The 21,366-nt window shown below is 49.0% G+C and overlaps 1 protein-coding gene across 1 annotated transcript in view; it reads right to left on the bottom strand.

Moving 5' to 3' along the window:
* LOC128823378 (uncharacterized) overlaps positions 1 to 21,366 on the bottom strand; it is a 29,569-nt gene that overhangs the window by 2,478 nt on the left and 5,725 nt on the right. The window contains exons 2-3 of the mRNA XM_054005624.1: positions 1,126 to 1,313; positions 321 to 445 (exon numbers count right to left, since the gene is read on the bottom strand). The gene's annotated coding sequence lies outside the window, so the exon portion shown is untranslated. The remainder of the gene's footprint in view (positions 1 to 320; positions 446 to 1,125; positions 1,314 to 21,366) is intronic.

Below are 21,366 nucleotides of genomic sequence, written 5' to 3'. Positions count from 1 at the left end.
TCACGGTACCAGAAAGACTAACAAACAGCTTCAAAAATATGGTGCTATAGTGGCCAGTTATATACATTCTTTTATCAATTCATTTGCATTGATCTGTACATACAGAGACAGACATTGTTACAAGTCACAGAGAACCCTGAACAAAGATAAAAATAAGAACAGTATGTACATATAGAGGTCATCCTACTTGCATCAAACATTTATGGCTACCATAAAGGGGAAGGAGGTGAGGTGAGGTGGGGGTGGGGGTGGGAGGAAGAATGAGTGCTTATAGACATCCGGTGGGTTGTGAAGGGAGGGTTAGCGTTGTTCTTTCTTACCGATAAGCTGAGCTAAGTTATCATGTATTGACAGAAACTATGTCCTTGCTTCTCAGCCGTTTCTGTCTTTTCTGCTGGTTGAATTTTAACTCCTTCCTGACACTCCCAAAATATTGTTTCCCAGGCTGTAACACATACACATTGTCCATTGTACAAAACACGTGTCACATTTCTTAGTTCATCCCACACACATGTTCCCAATGACATATCTCTGCTGTATGGGTAGGGACAAGCACACCCATTTCTGAGGGCTCCATTTCGTACACCCTCAGGTATCCAAAAATTTCTCTTCTTTCCCAGCCCACTGACCCATAACCTGGGGTAGCCAAAAGGATCCCATGGTCAATTTTGGAAGTGGGCTCACTTTTCATATCTCTGTCTTCACAGACTGTTGGTGAGCAATTTTAACAATAATTTCACCTAATAATAGATCAGGCTTAACCATGCTGGAAACATATTGCATCCGTTCATATTTGTAGGTGTCAAACAAGTACCTCTTCTGTTGTTTTTAAAAGTGCATTAATACCCAAACATTCCCAGCTATTACCCCAAACATTTCGTGTTCTAGTGATGCTAAACTAAGAATTTGCATCTCAGTATATCCTATGGCCAAGACAGTTTTATTCCCTAATTCTATTTGTTTTTTATACAGCAGCCAAGAGGTGGTGTTTAGCCACTGCCACATATTCCATGTTGCTTTTAAATTTCCCAGACCTATTTGTACCAAGTCCACAGTATTATCTGCCTGCTTGTGAATGAGACTATCTTGTAGTTGTGAGAAGAAATTTAACTTATTGTTAATTACCTCCAGGTCTACAGTATTCATAATTCCTGCTCCAAATCCAACTTCTCCCATGATTGCGCTAATTATCTGGGCACTAAAAGTTCCCAGAAGCAGGTAAAGCCAGATCTTACACTGGAGTTTCATTTTCTGTGGATTAAAATTGTGGTGGTTAAGCAGCGCCTCATGCTCAGGTTCTGGGATGTCCTTTTCTGCAAAGAATTCAAACATCATTATTTATGTAAACAATTGAATTTGTGAAACATGTACCCATTTCAGTTTTCCATCTTTTTCAATGCGGTATACTAATGGACTAAGGCAGACCACTCTGGAGTAAGGGCCTATCCATTTTTATTCCAGTTAGTGGCCCCCTTTTTCCCCTTTTAAGGTACATGACTTGGTCCCCTGTTTCCCACAAGGCTGCCTTTGTGGGCCGTTGTTTCTGAATTTTGTTGTTCTTGTGTTCGATGGCCTGATTAACCCTATACTGGAGGGTGGTTTTATCTTTTTGTAACTGTTTCTTTTGTGCTCACAGAATTTTCATGTACCCTTATCAAAGTGACAGTCTGATTACTCAGAGCCACCTTAATGCTCGGTGTTCCCAATGTTGCTTCTTTTTGTTTTGTGCACCTCATCCCTGCTGTTGCTCCAGAGGGGCAGTATTTTTTTTAATTTCTTATTCTTTTACTACAGCTTTTATCTGCTATTTTGTTACCAAAAACAAACAAATCCAGAATCTCTTCCCATTCTCCTGGGTTTGACTACCCTGCTGCAGCCATGACTTTGGTCTTTTAAAAAGATATTGAACTTATAAAGCATTAAGGTACCTTAAGGGTTAAATGCTAAATCCCAAAGCCAAACAACAAACACCAGTTACCTGTGTCTGGCAAAAAGTGTTTCTCAGTTTTGCAACTTTGAATGAAAGATTCAAATGGATTTTAGTGGTATTATTTATGTAAGCAGAGTCAGGATGAGCTCTACCCTGACATCTGGTGGTGAATTATGGCGAGTGTGGAAAAGAACTCCAGGGGCTGATCTTGTTTGCATAGGCACACCCACTCGCCTGGCATGAAACAACAGCAACTCAAAGTGGTTACTTTGGCTGGTGTGGGATCCCCAGTTTTCTCTGTTATTGGGGCAGGAAGAATAAAGTTTTGTTACCCTGATTCTGTGAATCAAGGCCAGTGGAACTGTTGTATGACAGAAGGACTGAGTGAGTCCTTCACCATTACCTAAGTAGCACTTGCTTGACATGGGGCATAGTTTACAAAACCCAGTGAATTGAGAGAGGATGGGGATAGGTATTTGTACCCGATGGTATGGGCCTGCTCTGAGGGTTTGAAACACCAATTGCACTAACTCCTCTCTCCAGTGTTGAATGTCAGAGCTAACTTTGATTCCATTAGGAGTCTAGTTACAGGCTGCTAAGCTGAATTCATTTTGGGCCCATGGTGCACTAGCACTGGGGCTCCCCTACTATGAGCTGAAATTGCTAAGAGTTGAAATCACAAAAGAGCTAAAGTTATTAAGAGCTGAGATCACTGAGTGCTGTGTTAACTAGTGAGGGAGCCTGAAGCTATATTGCTAAGCAGCTGGTGGAGCAATTTGTGGGGACAACTGGAGGAGCAACATGGAGCCTTTCAGGGCTGCTTGGAGCGGCCCAAGGAACAGCGAGCAGAGCTGTTTGCAGGGATGGCTGGAGTGGCTCACAGGTTGGTGAGCGGAGCAGTTTGTGGGATGGCAGGAATTGGACTGGCTCATGGTGAAGGCTGTGGTGGAACCCCACGGAAAGACAACCAGCCGGCCTCGGATCACGTAAGGTGCCCCTTAACACCCTGCGTGCCCCCCCTTTTACTCTGGGGCTACACTGACCAGGGACAGAGACTTTGGGGTCTGTTGGACTTTTGGGACTTTGGGTGGTTGCTGGACCCAAGAGACTTTGGGGGTGTTGGACTTTGGGGACTCTGGGTGATTTTTGGGTTGCTGGATTCATGAACCAAAGGGAAAGGACACAGCCCAATTTGCTGGGGTGGGTTTTTTTTTACCCATGGTTTGTTATGAATCCTGTTTGTGTTACCTCATGTTATTAAACATTTTCTGTTACACTCAGACTCCATGCTTGCGAGAGGGGAAGTATTGCCTCTTAGAGGCACCCAGGGGGTGGTATGTAATTGTCCCAGGTCACTGGGTGGGGGCTCGAGCCGGTTTTGTATTGCGTTATTGAAATGGAACCCCTAGATACAGAACCCGGCCCTTGTTGCTGCCAACTTAGATGGGCAGAAGGGTTACATTGAAAAACAAAACTAATTCATCTTAAACCTATAAAACAAGAGTTTTACAAACCAGGAGTGTTGGTTTAGGTCCTAAACACTCCACATATTTACACAATATATTTATACACACATATTCTTTTTTCTTAACATCCCTTACACTGCTTTAATTTTTACACAGCTGTACGTAAAGTACATTTGTATACATTTGGGGGCAGATAAGTTCCAATAGAAACCCCTTATTCTTTTAGGGAATTTGACTAAATTGTTCATAGTCAAATGATTTCAATCAGATTGTCTCTTTGCCTGGCTTATTTACAGACATTCCTTTGGAAAAGGGCCCATTTTTCCTTCTGAATGGCTGCAAATAAACCAATAATTCTCTTTCTATAACTTTTCCTTTTTAACATTTTTACAATATTCAACTGCTTAATTCCCTCCAGCCTCTGAAGAGTTAACTTCTCACTCTCTTTCCTAAAATCATTTGCTTATCTCCCCAAATGACACCTTCATCAACTCAGATTTCACCATTCCAAGTATTGTTCCAGGGATCTGAGTTCCCATGCTTGTACTCACTGCTTCCCTTACTCCTGCCACTGTGCCCTCAGGGCTTCCAACCTGTTTTCCAATTTTCTTTTTTATCTGTTGCCTGCCTGCTTGTTTGTGTTACCCGGGGTTCTTTCAACCCAAAGCTCTTGGTAACTTTACTCTGTGCGAGGAGGTGTCAGGAAATAAATCAGGGGAGACGGCTGTCCGACCGATCGATGGCTGGCACAAACAGGACAACACAAGAGTGCTTTCACTTAAAGCTAAACTTTACTAGTCTCAAGCACTTACACACGTCTGCAACAAGATTAGTAAAACACTCCCAACCCTTGATAATTACCAAAGCTGAGTGTGGTTTTCAAGTGACACAGTGGCAAGCTTCCGGTGGCCAAATCTTCCATCCCCCAGTGGGGACCGCAAGATGTATCCAGAGGGAGAGTCCAAAAAAGTCCCCAAACAAGTCCAACTATCTCAAACTTTTCCCCCTTATTTATACACTAGTAATAGAATGACATGTCCCTTAAAGAAACCTTGTTAAGTAAGCAGTTTCAAGCAAGAGGTTCCTTCTGATTATTGATTAACCAGGTGTGGGTTTTTCCAGAGTCTGCAGCTCTGAGCCCCCAATAGACATTCCTGCTATTTTAAAATGCATGTATCAGCAACTTCAACACAATTCTTATCAGGAAGGATGCGGGGTCAAGCTGCAACTTCCGTGGTACCCCCAAAACCCCTCCCTTCCTGCCTTGGTCAAGCTGAGTTTGCTGAATGGCCAATTTACAGCTTGCTGACTAGGTTGCTTTTTAACAATAAGCCATAGTGGTTTTAGGCACTTTACTGGTTTGCCAAAGTCTCTCCCTACAGTCTGGGTCTGATCCTGCTTTCCTCACTGAACCATCCCTTTTCATGGACGCAGGCTTTGTTCCACTACCAATTTAGCAAGGAGGGTGGGCTCCTCAACTAGCCTCCGCCCCTCCTGGTCCCTTTCCTTAAACATTTATCTCAAAATTGTGAAATTACCACAATATCACTTCCAAAATATACTACACTGCCCAAACTCCTATATCCTTCAGAGTTTGGTTTAACAGAACAAGATCTGTTTAAAAAGAGCAATCTCTTGAACAAAGTATTGTCTTTGGATTTCTTCCTTTTAAACATTTTTACACAGGTGCTACTACTATTTGCCCACACTTCTGTATTCTTCAGAGTTGGGCCTCATAGAAAATACCGCCTGAACATATTTCTTTATGAATCTCTTTTACCTTTATAAGTCTTCCCTGCAAACGCTCATGCTAGGACTTACAAAACACAAAAGTCTATACCCACTAAAAAAACCCAAAGACCTCTGCCTGTCAGAGCAGGAGGAGGGAATGCGAAGCCCCCTACCTTTTGGGCTTGATCCTGCTACGACTGAGCACTGAGGGTATATTCACCTATGCAATTTCCCCCCAACAGACAGGTAGGAGCGAGGACTCTAATTCTCCCCCTTATGGCCTGGCACCTCTATGACCAGGGTATATATACCTAGACAGTTTGGATATATCTTATCTGTATAGTTTTCCCTGACAGACAGGTTGGAGCGAGGACTCTAATCCTCCCCCTATTGTCCGGCACTTCTACGACCGGGGCTGTGCACATCTGAATGATCGATCACTTTATATGTATGGTATACTTTTTAGCAATATTTAGCAGTATGTTCAACAATCACAGTGCATGTCTTCCCTCTTTTGCAATTCTCCACCAAAAAATGTTATGCTTATAAGAAGCACACGGGATCTTTTTCAGGGGAAAAGACAATATACCCTGTTTATTGAAGATACAACAATTAGCATATGCATTCAATCACACCACACACACCGCCAGTCAATGTTATAGTTACCAGTACAGAGTCCGGATCAATCTAGTGGCCAGTTAGGTTGATCACGGGTAGGTAGGAGCCGAGTTCTGTCAGTCGCGACGTGATGCTCGGGGATAGTCTTGGCAGGATGAACCCAAAGTTTCATGGCAAGGCACCCTGCTTATATAGTGATTTTCCTTCATTGGGCCCAATGAGTTTTGCATCATCATGATGTAATCAATTGTTGTTTGACAAGTTCTTGTTTTCTTAAATTGTCCTTCTCATTCTTTATCTTGTTTTTTCATCAAATCTCTCAGGGAGTTATCCCATGCTGTTTTGATCACTGCTATCTTGTCCCCATTGATAGGTTCCTGTCTCATCTTTAGAGCTGTAAATCTGCCCTCCTCTGACATTTCAATGGGGGCGGGTTGCAGCCTCCTGGCACCCTTGCATCTGTCTCCGGTTCCTACCTTGTACATCTGGTTCAGCGATGACCTTCACACTTATCTTTTAACACATATGTTCCTCATTCACACACAAAACAGAATTAATAATACACAGAACATTTTGAACAGGAACATCAAATTGCAATGCAAAATAAATGATGGCATTCTTTTACTTATTTTAAAATGCTAAACCTACAACAAAGTCGTGACCTAAAACATCTGTTATTGCCTTGAAATCAGCCCAGACACAGATTACGGCTCATGCCTCTTTACTAAATAACCCATTAGGACAATCCTTTCTGCTATTCAAAAAGGGTAGCTAGCAGGATATGATCAAATCATACATCAATACAATTAATACATGCTACATTATTATCTTATTATTCTTTATCCTTCATTCTAAATCATACAAAATACAAACATAAAATCCTACTACTTACAATAGAACTCTCTGGGGATGGAGCAAAAGATCAGTCTCTGATACCTCCTGTAAAATGGCACGTCTCTGCTCTAAAGCATGGAGACACTGTAGCTTTAATGGTAGTAAAAAAAATTGTACCATGGGAAAACAAGCTTAACACCCTTTCTGGAAAAGGCTGAAACATTTTTGCTTAAATTTAAAAAAATAATTCAGCCTGACTGGCTCTTAACGACCCTTGCAGAAAGTCCTAGTTCTTGCCCACCATTTACATGAAAGAACCATTTCCATTTCCAGTGCCAGGAGAAAGGAGACCCAGAAGAAGCCTCCATGCCTCCTGCACATCAACTGATGCATGGGAGTGGTCAAATTATCTGATCAAATATTACAGTCCATGATGGGGTGTGCATACCCTGCACAAGGTAAGAAAGGGTTAATTTCACACTATGACTGGAGGAAGTCCCACCCCTCAGACCTTGCTGGGCATGTTCCAAGTGCTGTGTTAGTATAAAGGAGAACTAGCTAAATTCATGGAGGTTAAGTCCATTAATGGCTATTAGCCAGGAGGGGTAAGGAATGGTGTCCCTAGCTTCTGTTTGTCAGAGGGTGGAGATGGATGGCAGGAGAGAGATCACTTGATCATTACCTGTTAGGTTCACTCCCTCTGGGACACCTGGCATTGGTCACTGTGGGCAGACAGGATACGGGGCTGGATAGATCTTTGGTCTGACCCAGTATGGCCATTCTTATGTTCTTACATTCTTAACAGCTCAGCTTAGTCTGGGCTGGCCACTGAGGAAGAAGCATGCTTGGTGGAGGCTCCAGGCTAGGAGCTGCTACAGCCCCTGACTGCAAGAACCAGAGATCTCAGGGACCAGACTGGAGACCTGCTAACTACAGTCAATTGGTGAGAGTCAAAGTTCCACGGAGCTGCCAGTGCCAGAGAACCCAGAGACCCTGACGATATATGGACGACAGCAGGAGTGGGTAAACTTTTTGGCCTGAGGGCCATATCTGGGAATAGAAATTGTATGGCAGGCCATGAATGCTCACAAAATTGTTGTTGGGGTTCAGGAGGGGGTTAGGGCTCTGGTTGGGGGTGTGGGCTTCGGGATGGGGCCAGAAATGAGGAATTCAGGTTGCAGAAGGGGGCTCTGGGCTGGGGTGGAGGAGTTGGGTGCAGGGTAGGGAGGGTGTGGGCTGCGGCTGGGAGTGTGGGCTCTGGGGTGGAGCTGGGGATGAGGAGTTTGGGGTGTAGGAGGGTACTCTGGGCTGGGATCGAGGGGTTTGGAGGGCAGGAGGGGGATCAGGGCTGGGGCAGGGGGTTGGGGCATGGGGAGAGACTCGGGGGGTGCAGATATTGAGTGGCAGTTACCTCAAGTGGCTCCCAGAAGCAGCAGCATGTCCCATCTCCGGCTCCTATGTTGAGGTGTGTCCAGGAGGCTCTGGACGCTGCCTCATCTGCAGACACCGCCTCTGCAGCTCCCTTTGGTTGCGGTTCCTGGCTAATGGGAGCTGCAGGGTCAGCGCTTGGGGCAGGAGCAGTGTACAGAGCGGAGGCCGCTGGCTGCTCTTACACATAGGAGCCAGAGGGAGGGCCATGCCGCTGCTTCCAGGAGCCGCGTGGTGTGGCCCCTGACCCTGCTCCCTGGATGGAGCACCAGAGGGGGGCCATGCCGCTTTCTGGGAGCCACATGGAGCAGCCTCCGACCCTGGTTCCCAGCTGGAGCACCGGAGACCCTAGCGGGTGCTCAAGGGCTGAATTAAAATGGCTGACAGGCCAAATCCAGCTCACGAGCCATAATTTGCCCATCCCTGGACTACAGCTTCAGGAAACAAGGTAGAAAGTGGCCCAGGGAGGCAGAGTGAGTGGTATCTCGTACCAGTGTAAGGTCAGCATGGTGCAGTAGGATCCTGGCTGGCTAGGTGGCAAATGCACTCAACCTGAGATGGCCTTGGGCTGGGACCCGGTGGCGTCAAGTGTTCCCAACTTCCCTTACTCCAGCCGCTACCCCCCTTTTGAAGAAGCTCCCAGATCTGGCTATTAGGCCTTGCAGCCCTGAACCAAATGGTGACCATATTGACTCTGGCCATTAGGCCATGCAGCCCTGTACTTCACGGTGCCATATTGACTCAGGCCATTAGGTCATGCAATCCTGAATCCAAGGACAGCCATGTTGACTCTGGACTTAGTGAACCTAAATGTTCGAGTTCAAGGACAGTCCAACCTTTCCAATGATATCTCACATGACCCATCTTGCATAGAACACATCTTAGTCATGCCATATTAATATCATAAGAATACCTCTATGAAGAACATGGGGTGTAGGGTCACAACACTTCTGGCAGGGCAGTTGTTAGCAGGGACCAGGAGGACCTAGAGAGAACTCCTGGCTGGTTGCTGAGACTTGCAGGCTTGACACTCTGAGAAGAGGGTGAAGAATGTGCTGGGGCTGAGAGGAAGCGGCCCCGGGAATTGAAGTGGCACTGGTGGAAGAAGTTAAGGAGAGGAAGCAGAAGCTGTTATCTACAAGATCCCTGGGCTTGGACCCAGAGTACTGCAGACCTGGTTCTCTGCCACTCACCACTGGGGAAATGGCTGGATTGGGAGATATTTCCCAACCCAGTGCACCATCACCCTGGAAGGGAGGAGAACAGATCATGGCATGGCTGGATGGCCGAGTCATAAAGAGGATGCTGCAGTACTTGGACTGAGGTGGGTCTGCAAGCAGAGATGACGATGGACAAGGCACCACCAGGAGAGGGAACACCAGCTGAGTGAGCTAATTCCTGAGACAAAGAGCAGGAGGTGCCACCCTGGCTTTCACTCACCCTGGTGAGTGAACCCCATTACAGGGACTGAGTGCATGCCCTCCCTTTCCTGCAGGTCTGGCAAATCTCTGCCAAGAGAGGCTGAGCTGCTTTGTGAGCCCATCCAGGGTTCTGATACTATCCAGTCATATGAGTGTCCTCAGGGCAACACAATTGCAAAAGTGAGTAGGGGCACGCTGCAGCACACACCACACTTGCTGGCTTAGCCTTGTGCATGCTGGGGTGGCCACCTCCTTGTTGATGAGACCTGTTACTACCGTCTTACTGGAGCTCCAGTCTGCCCTGCTGCCATCCCTGTCTGTGTTGCTGTTGTCTTCTCTAGCAGTTGACTGGAAGGTGCACATTGGCCCCATGCCATGTAGCCATGTTGTCTTGAAGGGCGAAAGCAGGAAGCATGGTGCCTTCATAGCCCACCCTATATTCCATAACATAATTAAGAAAAATATTTCTCAATGAACTCGCAGTAAAATATCAGAAAGAACCAGTGTCCGCATCATGCTAAGGGCATTGGTATTTTCTTTAAATTTGCCAGACCAACCTAACTAACAGCTAACACACATTTAATCTATTCTTTTCACACCATTGCGCATTCTCAGGGTCTGCTTTATCTCCAGACAGATCCATTCTCTTCAGAACAGCTTTGCTCTTTCTGTCTGTTTCGCTCATTGAGGTGTCGGAGTAAACAATCCCCTTCACTCTATTCTCAGACAAACACTAGTATTAACTGTTTGCTACTGACGGGTTTAGAAAGCATTTGTCAAGTGGAAGATGACAATTTCTGGGGGATTGTTGCCAAGACCCAATACTTTGTGTTCAAACATCTCCCAGCTTCCTTGGTGAAAATAAGAACAAGTTTCCTTGCAGTATACAAGAAGAAAGTAGTTTTTCACCCCAGATGGGACTTGAACCCACAATCTTGGGCTTTGGAAGCCAATGCTTTAGCCATTAGGCCACTGGGACCCTGAAGTGTAACTTGTAGAGGGATGGACATTCCCTCTCATAATTGCACATTCCTCACACTAGCTTGGAAGCCAAATACCCGCTTTCTGAACCTTACAGAAATGTCTGCATCCCCTGGCAGCGAGGCAACTGGGCAGGTCACTGACAGAACTGAGCACCACCTTTCTGCCAGCCATCTTTATAGAGAAGAACCCAAACCTAGAGTCACACCTCCCTCCATCAGCACCTCCTAGTCTGTGGCTCTGAGTGGCAGTAGGATGATTAGGGGGTGAATCTGGGGCTGGAAGGGGGGTAAGGTCAGCCTGTAAGGAGTAACCAGGTGGGGCAGACCCAGGGTGAGGCTGTGGGCTGCTGGTTGGTTGTTGGGATCAGAGCTCTAGATCAAAGCTGCACCGCAACCTGACACCAGGGTTATAAGACAGACATAGTGAACCCCTTACTGGCCTTGTGAACCCCAAGCCCTTGTAGCTAAGGGCATTTAGGAGTCTCTGTCCCTTAATAACTTCTGGGAGCTTCCCAGCAGGCTGTGGGCATCAGCTGCCTCCTGCCTCACAGGTCAGACTCTTGGCGCTGTGCAAGCTGCCCCATTGCTGAAGGCCCAGTATAAGAAGGAAGCCCGGTGCTAGCAGAAGAGGGTTTTGATTAATCAACCTATGTAGTATGGGCGCAGCACGCTTCCACTGTGTCACTCTGCTGGCTTTTCCTAAGCAGCAGCTAGCGGTCCTGGCTCCAGGCTAGTGCCTTGCGAGCTGTGGCACTGGCTGGAAGCGATGCAGGGTGCTGGACAGTGGCTCTGGGTGCTGGTAGGTGTCTCTGTGGTATCTTGGGTCAGTGAGTTCAGCTGTTAATCAAAAGGAGGGCGGTTTATGCTCCCCCAGGGATTTCACTGAAGGCATGCTCCTGATAGGCTCCGCAAGGTCTGCTGGGAGCCGTGAAGTCCCCATTTTGCTGCCTCGAAGGACACAGTGGGTTCACCTGCTGGCAGGAAGAGTGTGAGGGCCGCACCGCAAAAGCCCATCTCTGAGAAGCCATGCTGGGGACTTGGGCTTAATCCAAGTGTAAAATCTGACAGCCACACAGAGCTGCATCATCCTGAAAGGCTCCCTTGTGTGCTCCCACAGCAGCCACCTGCCGGTGTGGTGAGAAAAGGGGACGAGGAAGCATTGCTACCTCAGGGCAGGGCAGGAGGCCCTCTCCAAGTGCAGGCCTGCCTCCTGCCTTCAGCCCAGGGAGCCAGAGAGCTCCCTGGAAGGCCGCTGCCTCAGCCACCACTTGCTTCAGGGCATAGGCTCTTGGTGCTCTGCTAGTCGCTGCCTCTCTTGAAGGCCCAGAGCAAAAACCCACAAGTAAATCCCTAGCAGAGGATGGTTTTGATCTATCAACCTCTAGGTTATGGGCCCAGCACACAGCTGCTGCACCACTCTGCTGACTTTTCACTAGCAGCCCCCATCACCCAGTCTCCAGTATCCAGACCTGTGCCTTGCGAGCTCTAGTGCTAGCAGGCAGGTGCGCAGGCTGCTAGGCAAAAGCCTGGGTAACAGCAGCCTTGTATCTATGTGTCTCTGTGGTGTTTGGTTGTTAATTGAAAGGATGGTGTGTCAAGCCCATCCAGGGACAGTGGTAAACCCCTGTTACTTTCTTGCTCCTCAACACCTGCTAGGAGCTAGTTCCCCGTGAGGACACACCAGACATCACTGCTATCTACCTAGGGGAGAACCACCTGGGAATGTTCTCCTGGCCCACCTGATTTGGAAGGTTAAACAGGATAGCGGACAACACAGCAATGTGTGGCTAGGTCTCTGAGAAAACAAAGGGGAAGGTAAGAGCAGGGATGAGAACTAGAGCTGGGGGAGGAGAAAGGGTCCACATCGTAATGATCAAGGGGGTTTTCTCCCAGAAGAGGATCATTTGGGGGTGGACCTCTCTTTGCCTTTTCTCTGTGTCTAGCACAGTTCAAAGTGCCGGGGAGTTTGATCACAATGACCCTATGTGGGGCTGCCATTCAGCTTCCCTCATTTGGTCTCATCTTTCACTGAATCCAACATTTTTTCAATCCATCATCGCCATCCTCCTAAGCACATTTCAATTGCCTCCACATCCCTTAACCAGGCCGTGTCCCTGTACTGTGTGCTGTCTTCATAGGTTCTTTCTCAATCTTTCTCGCCCTCTCATGTCTTTTTGGTCTTCTTAGTTCTCCTGTGTTCCGAGAGGGACTCAGGGACCCGCCGCCGAATTCCCAAAGAGCCTGGAGCCGGCCCTTGCCTCGGGTACAAAAATTCCTTGTTATGGCTCTGGGGAAGAGAAGGGGATAGGGGAGGGATCGGCAGCCTTTGGCACACGGCCCGCCAGGCAGGATGGGCTGGTTTGTTTACCTGCCGCATCCGCAGGTTTGGCTGATCGCGGCTCCCACTGGCCACTCCAGGCCAATGGGGGGCTGCAGAAAGCGGCGCAGGACTAGGGATGTGCTGGCCGCAGCTTCTCGCGGCCCCCATTGGCCTGGAGCAGCAAACCGCAGCCAGTGGGAGCCGCAATCGGCCAAACCTGCGGATGCAGCAAGTAAACAAACCGGCCCAGCCTGCCAGGGGGCTTACCCTGGTGGGCCGCGTGTCAAAGGTTGCCGATCCCTGGGATAGGGGAAACGAGGACCCAGCATGCGGATCCCCTTGGCAGCAGCTGGGGCTCCTCTGTTAAGCAGGCCCATCAAACCCTCACCCTGACAAACCCCACCTCCCCTGCATCTGTACCACCCCAATGAGCCCCCCTAGACACCCTCCCCACTGAGCCCCAACCACCTACACCTAGACCCCCACCCAAATAAACTCTGTACATAAATCTCTGTATAATAGGGTTACCATATTTCATCAAGAAAAAAAGAGGACGGGAGGAGCCCCGCCCCTGCCCCTCCCACTTCCCGCCCCCCCAGAACCCCCAACCCTCCCCCCGTTCCTTGTCCCCTGACTGCCCCCTCCTGGGACTCCTGCCCCTAACTGCCCCCCAGGACTCCACTCCCTATCTAAGCCTCCCTGCCTCTTGTCCCCTGACTGCCCCAACCCTTATCCACACCCCCACCCCCAGACAGACCCCTGGGACTCCCACGCCCCATCCAACCACTCCCCACCCCCTGACAGCCCCCCCCAGAACTCCCGACCCATCTAAACCCCTCTGCTCCCTGTCCCCTGACTGCTCCGATCCATCTCCCCACCCCTGCCACCTGACAGCCCCCCCCCGAACTCCCAAACACTCCCCCCCTGCTCCTTGTCCCCTGACTGCCCCCTCCTGGGACCCCTGCTCCTAACTGCCCTCCAGAACCCCACCCCCTACCTAAGACTCCCTGTTCCTTGTCCCCTAACTGCCCCCTCCTAAGACCCCCCCCAACTGCCCCCCAGGACCCTACCCCCTACCTGTACCCTGACTGCCCAAAACTTTCTCCACTCCCCCCAAAAAGCCCCCCCCCCCGTTTCTTGACTGCCACCTCCAGAACCTTCCTGCCCCCTGACCTCCTTACCCTGCTGCTCAGAACAGGGTGTTGGGCTCTGTGCAGCCGAGCCGGACACGTGGCTGAGCTCCCCAGCACAACAAAACCCGGTCCCTGGCCCTGCACAACAAAACCCGGTCCCTGGCCCTGCACAGTGCTGCCGGACTGGGCTGCAAGGGAGCTGCCAGCTCAGAATGCAGGGCGGATCCGGCTCCTCTACAGCTGCTCCTGAGTCCAGCCCGGGACTTCCCTGCAGCCCTCCCAGCCGCTCGCTCTGCTCTGCCGGGGGGAAATCCCGGACATTGTGAGTGCTTTACAAATTCCCCCCGGACGCTATTTTTAGCACAAAAAGGAGGACATGTCCGGGTAAATCCGGACGAATGGTAACCCTACTGTATAAGCATCTTCACATAACTTTCATATAATTTTGTATTATGCCTCTCTAAATAACCTTGTATTAAGCCTATCCATATATAATCTCTAACTTCCATATGACTTTGTATTATGCCTCTTCATATAACCCTGTATTAAGCTATTTTCATACAACTTTGTATCAAGTCCTTTGATATAGGAACTTTGTATCAGATCCCTATGTAGAAAAACGTATAGAAAACTTTGTGTTAAGCCTTGGTATAATGTTATAGCCCCTAAGGATAGTTAAAGTAGAAGAAAAATGTCCTTTTGCTAGGAGTAGAATAAGATCTCTCCCCCACCACTCCCTTAATCAATTGCCCTGTTGAATGAATGAGGTGTGAATGAGCAAGGCGTGGAAGGAAGCACCTCCAGACAGCTGCAACTGTTGGAGAGGGGATGGAAGCCAGACCCAAGGACAATAAAACTTGTCAAGTGGACTCACTAAAGAAGAGCAGACATATTGATTGCCTTGGGGGGAGAGTGGGTTAGAAGCAAGCACCTTCTTTTGGAAACACCCTTTGCACAGCACCTTCTTTTGGAAACACCCTCTTTGAACAGCACCTTCTTTTGGAAATACCCTCTTTGAACAGTGTTGGGACAACACCCAGAAGGAAACAGCACAAAGGACCAACGGACACAGACACAGATTTTGAATCTGGTATAGATTTACATGAGAGGGAAGTTGCTATAAATGTGAGATGTCTTGCAGAGGACCCTGGGTCTTGTCTTGTCAACATCAGAGCATCGATCCGGATCAGCAGAAGCTTGGCTCCACCCCTCCCCCATCTAACTCACCTAGCCAGTGAAGTTAAGGGGAGCAACTAGTTGGTAACAACAACAAGATGGAGTGTGTTTGTGTGTGTATGTGAGTGCATGAATGTAATATAGATCATATGCATATGATACAGTGTTGATTGATGCGTGTATTATCAATAAATGTGGTGGTTACCTTATTCCCCCTGAAAAGATCCTGTGCAGTACTTTAAGTACAACAACCCCACCTCCCCTGCACCCAGACTCCCCTGCCCCGCTGAGCTCCAACCACTTTCACTTGGTCCCCCCTGCAGACTCCTATTGCCCCTGCACCTTCCTGTGCATCCAGATCCCCCACTGAGCTCCCTCACCGAGACTGGCCCTCACAGAACCCTCTAACCCCCATCTGGATCCCCCCACACTAAGTCCCTCTGCACTTGGATCCTGCTGCCGGGCTGAGCCTCCCTGCCCACATCTGGTGAGCCTGGTGCAAAAGGGGCAGGACCCCAGCATATTCTATGACAGGCCTGGCCCTTGTGCTGTGTCAGGGTCAGGTTATCCTCACTACCAAGTCCCTGTCCTAGGGGGCTGGGGGAGGCTGCAGGGTATTCTCCCACCTCCATGCAGCCAGTGGCCTGCGCTTCCCACTGCCATGGTGGAGCTTCCACATTTATTTATTATAAAAAAAAATTCAGAATTTAAAAATATTATGCACAGAATTTGATGCAGAATTCCCTCAGGAATATGGGGCACTGTACAGCTGTGATTGTGGGACTGTGAAGGGGGTGCTGGACAGTAGGGGATCTGTGGGTAGGGGAGCTGGGCAGGGGGTATGGTGTGCAGGGTGCTGTGCAGTTGTGGTGGGAGGTCAGCGGGAAGGGGCATGCTGGCAGCGCAGGGCTGGGCGGGCCAGTGTGCATCTAGCAGTTCTGGGTTTGTAAACAGTGCCCTTGTGCTGAGCTGAGTGGGGCCACTCCTGCTGCACTGTGTCTCATTGCCCCCAACCGGCCCCTCGCTCTACCGATCGCCCCCCATCACATGCCCTGGCTGGGGTCTCTAGAGAGGGAGACTAGAATAAACAGCCGCTCCCAGTCCCCCTGCTCTAACCTCTAGACCCCACTCCGCTCCCAGAGCCAGGGATAGAACCTAGGGGGCCTGGTGCCCAGCCCCCACCCTGCTCTGACCACTAGACTCCACTTTCCTTTTAGATTTTAGGCTTGATGCCTCTTCTATCCACCCACCCCACCTGGCCATCCCTTAGCTGCAGGTTTTTGGGGTGTCACCTCTGCTCTGCACTCCCCCCAGTGCAGCCCAAGGCCTTCCCTCTCCCCAACCACATATCCTCTCCCCCCTCATGCTGGGTCATCTGCTTGGCCTCCCACCCCCACTTGGGGCATGGATGGGGATTGTGCAACGGTCCAGCACCAGGCAATGCAGAACGGAAACCACAGGCCCCACCACATCCCACACGAGCTGCCTCCAGGTGCATCGGAGCCCAGCACCCCACACCTGTGCCCTCCTGCCTCACTCTGCCCCCCCAGGGCTCATAGGGGGCAGATTGGAGTCAGAGGGGGCACAATCCAGTGCCAGCCAAAGGAGGGTTAGAGGTCGGAAAGGGGCCATGGTTTCTGCACCACCCGGTTCCTGGCACAGGCTCCTTCAAGTATTTGCATTTCTTGGTAGTTTTCACCCCATCACCACTTCCTGCCCAGTCCCCTCCTGCTGTGTGAGATGCTTAAGGATGGTATGGAAAGAACTGAGGAGTCCTGGCTCCCAGCCCCACCTGTGCTAATGTACTGGATCCCATTCTAACCCAAGAGCTGGGAATGGAACCCAGGAGTCCTGATGCCAGTCTCCCTTCCTCTAACCACTAGACCCCACTCCCACCCTTTTTAGGAGCCAGGACTCCTGGGTTCTATTCTCAATGCTGCTGTGACACACTGGGCCTCTGTTTCTCCTCCCACTTTTTGGGTATGGAGACTGTAAACTCTTTGGGGCATGGCCTGTGTCTCACTGTGACTGTGCAGCCCCCAGCACAACAGGGGCCTTGATTCCGCCCTCGTCTCTTTAGGTGCTGCTGTTGTACAGATTAATAGTCATGATACTAGAAGGCATGGCAGTGCGTGCACCACTATTGCCGTGCAAGGGCTAAATGTGATTCTTATCCCTGTGACCCCCCCGCCCATGCATCCTTCCCCCTCCCGGCTCCCTGATTCTCTGCCCTGAGCCCCTTGTGCTGCTGCCCTCAGCAACGGCGGCACAGAAAGCCACCCAGCCCAACCGCCAAAAGAAGATGAAGAGAAAAAAAAGTTTTGTAAAAATCGGTCACACCAATAGGAAACCAGCCCAGGCAGTTTGTGACTTCACTTCCCAAAATTAGATGCACACATAGACATGCACACACACAGAGCCCCACTCATCCAGCCCCCTTTGCCATTGCACCACCTAGTAGGGTGACCAGCTGTCCCAATTTTATAGGGACAGTCCCAATATTTGGAGCTTTTTCTTATACTGTATAGGCTCCTATTACCCCCCACCCCATCCCAATTTTTCATACTTGCTATCTGGTCAGCCTACCATCTTGCCTTGTCCATGGAGGTCTAGGTGGGGAGCTCCATGTGGGAGTGGTGATGGATGGCACCATCAAGGTAGGTTCTGGAGATGGTCCTTCAGGTGTGGGCATCTCGGCTCCAACTGACACTAGGCTCCTGCTGAGTTGTGTTCAGTTCCTCTCTCTCCCGAAGCAGGGCAGAAAGGATCTCAGGCCAGGATGGAAATGGGGGGGACCTGTGCTCCCAACATGGAGAATCTGGGCTGCAACCTTGCTTTACAGGTCAGTCTGTCCTTCTTTCTCTGACTGGCCCATTTTAGCTTTCTCTAGCGCTCGTGTTGGTTAATTCATTCTTTTTTGTTCCTTTCCTTCTCTATGTAAGCAGAGTCAGCATGCGCTTTACCCTGACATCTGGTGGTGAGCTGTGGAAAAGGACTTCAGGGGCTGATCTTATTTGCATGGGCACACCCATCCCACCTAGCATGATGGGACTGTGACATTGCACTGTATATGAGTTTATGAAAGTATGCTGATGATTTGAATATAATGTAACTGAAATATGCTTCATGCAAAAGGTCTCTTGTAAGGTACCATTACAAAGCTTATAATCTACTGAGTGTGATCATCCTGTGATCATCAAGTTTATGGAGGGAATGGTTTAATGGGATAACATGATTTTAGTCAAATGAACAGCGTGCCATCGCTGGTAAATAGTATCAATGGCCAATGAGGGTCTGGCTAGAGAATCTTGCCTACATGCTCGGGGTTCTACTGATTGCCATATTTGGGGTCGGGAAGGAATTTTCCTCCAGGGTAGATTGGCAGAGGCTCTGGAGGTTTTTCGCCTTCCTCCGCAGCATGGGGCAGGGATCGCTAGCTGGAGGATTCTCTGCTACTTGAAGTCTCTAAACCACAGGATTTGGGGACTTCAACAGCAGAGTCAAGGGAAAGGGTTGGGACGGCTTTGTGGCCTGCATCATGCGGGAGGTCAGACTAGATGATCATAATGGTCCCCTCTGACCTTAAAGTCTATGAGAATCCTATTTGTATAAATGTAACCCTCTTATATCTGAAACTAGACATATGAAATATAACTCTGAGGGCCTGTTGTAATTATGCAAAGTATGGGCCATTAATGGTGGTTTGGAATCTTAATGGCTCTAATTAACCAGGACAATTGTCTGTTGATGGCTCTGTTTTCCTTGTGAGTCTTCCTGTACGCATGTGTGCTGGCAAGTGGGTAATGAAGTCTTACAGTGACGTGTGATCATGTCACCTGAACTGGAATCCATCTTTAACCTGGTGCTTTTCCATTGAGAAGGGGGTGGGGGAGTGGGAACCACAGGGACAAAGGATTCCCGCCTTATGTAAAATATATATAAGTGGGTGGAACAGAGAAAAGGGGCAGCCCTCATGAGAAATCCCCTAGCTACCACCTGAGCTGGAACAAGGGCTGTACCAGGGGAAAGAATTGTGCCCAGACTAGGAAGGCATCCAGTCTGTGAAAGAAACGTATTGAAACATCTCTGAGGGTGAGATTTTATCTGTATTCAGTTTTATTACTGTATTAGGCTTAGATTTGTTTTATTTTATTTTACTTGGTAATTCACTTTGTTCTGTCTGTTATTACTTGGAACTACTTAAATCCTACGGTCTGTATTTAATATAATCACTTTTTACTTATTAATTAAGCCAGAGTATGTATTAATACCCAGGGGGGCAAACAGCTGTGCATACCTCTCTATCAGTGTTATAGAGGGCAAACAATTTATGAGTTTACCCTGTATAAGCTTTATACAGGGTAAAACAGATTTATTTGGGGTTTGGACCCCATTGGAAGTTGGGCATCTGAGTGTTAAAGACAGGAACACTTCTGTAAGTTGCTTTCAGTTAAGTCTGCAGCTTTGGGGCATGTGGTTCAGACCCTGGGTCTTTGTTGGAGCAGACAGGCGTGTCTGGCTCAACAAGTCAGGGTGCTGGATTGCCAGGCTGGCAGGGAAAGCAGGAGCAGAAGTAGTCTTGGCACCTCAGTTGGCAGTTCCCAAGGGGGTTACTGTGATCCAACCCGTCACAGGGACTGCTTGCCCAAATGGTCACTTTGGCTGCTGTGGGATCCCCAGTCTCTTTGTTATTGGGGCAGGAGTAATAAAGGGTTGCCATCCTGGTTATGTGAATCCAGGACAGTAGAACTGTACTTAGCATTTTATGATGGAGGGATGCACCTTCAACTAAGTAGCATTCGCTAGGCAAAGGACATGGGTTCCAAAGCCCAGTGAATTGAGAGAGGCTGGGACAGGTATGTGTACCTGGTAGTGTGGGCCCCTTCTGAAGACCCCAAACACCACTTTGACACCTCCTCTCTCCACAGTGTAATAATAGAACTAATTCTGACTCAGTTAGAGTCTTGTTAGGTGCTGCAGAGCTGAAATCACTGATAACTCGGTCTAAGCATTAGACCTACTTTGGGCTAGTGGTTCTGAGTGTGCCAGCACTGAGGCGTGGCCCCCTCCTCCCGCCTTACTAACAGCTGAAATCACTGAGAGCTGAAATCACTAAAGAAAGAGCTGAAATCAGAGAGCAGATTTAACTGGTGGGGGGGCTGAAGACAAGTTGGTGAGTGGTAGCTGGATGGCTAGCAGAGAGGTGTGGATAGTGGAGAGGTGCAGCTAGCGGAGAGGAGCGGATAGCAGGGCGGCAGGTGGAGAGGAGCAGATAGCAGGGCGGCAGGTGGAGATGCGTGGCTGTTGGTGAAGACTGCAGCAGAACCCCACAGAGAAGCATGGCAATCAGCCATCAATCTGAGCAGTGGAGCATGTAAAGATGCCCCCCATACCTCCCCCCACTTCCACCCAGGCTGGGAGGTAAACTCTGCAGATGAACTTCTGAACTCTGGGGACTGCACTGACCAAGGTCAGAAACTGTGGGTGGTGTGACTGTTGTGTTGCTGGACTTAAGAACCTGAGGGGAAAATGACACTGTAAAACTTACTTGGGGATGGGTCTTTTGCTCGTGGTTTATGTTATGAATCCTGTTTGTGCTGTTTCCCCAATATAATGCTGCATTGCTTCCCCCCTTTATTAAAAGTCTTTTTCTACACTCAGAATCTGTACTTGCAAGAGTGGAAGTATTGCCTCTTAGACGCGCCCAAGGGGGTGGTATGTAATTGTCCCAGGTCACTGGGTGGGGGCTCGAGCCAGTTTTGCATTGTTATTGAAATGGAACCCCTAGATACCGAACCTGGTCCTTGTTGCTGCCAACTCTGATGGGCAGAAGGGTTACATCTAGCTTGCATGTTCTTGCTTTCTTTCCCCCCTCTACCTTTCATGCTTTTCTTTCTTTCTTTCTTTCCTTCTTTTACTAACATTTTTTCCTCTCCCTTTTTTTCTTTCTCTGCATTTCACATTCTTTTTGCTCTCTCTCTGGCTGGTTATTTTTTTCCCACTAGCTCTTTTTCCTTGCTCCTTCACAAGCCAAGTGGTTTCTCCTCACACACAGATTTCTGCAGGTGTCCCTCCCAGTCAATGAGAGGATTAAGTATGCCTTCAGTGAGTGTTTGCCATGCCAAGGAGCAGGCTAGCCAGGTGTCTTTGTGGCTGTCTGCTGGCCACGCATAGGCATGGTCCTCCTCTCCTTTTGCCCCACCCTCAGTTGCTCTGTGGCTTTTAAACCTTCCCTTGGAGCTGTCAGCACCAGCCGCTTCTTCTCTAGGTGCCCAGAGGAGGAAAGGTGTGCTGGGCTCCAGCCTGGGACTCTTCCTCCCTCCTGC

Source organism: Malaclemys terrapin, chromosome 15 (genome assembly GCF_027887155.1).
Source record: "Malaclemys terrapin pileata isolate rMalTer1 chromosome 15, rMalTer1.hap1, whole genome shotgun sequence".
Taxonomy (NCBI): Eukaryota; Metazoa; Chordata; order Testudines; family Emydidae; genus Malaclemys; species Malaclemys terrapin.
This window is presented reverse-complemented; position numbering and strand designations above follow the sequence as displayed.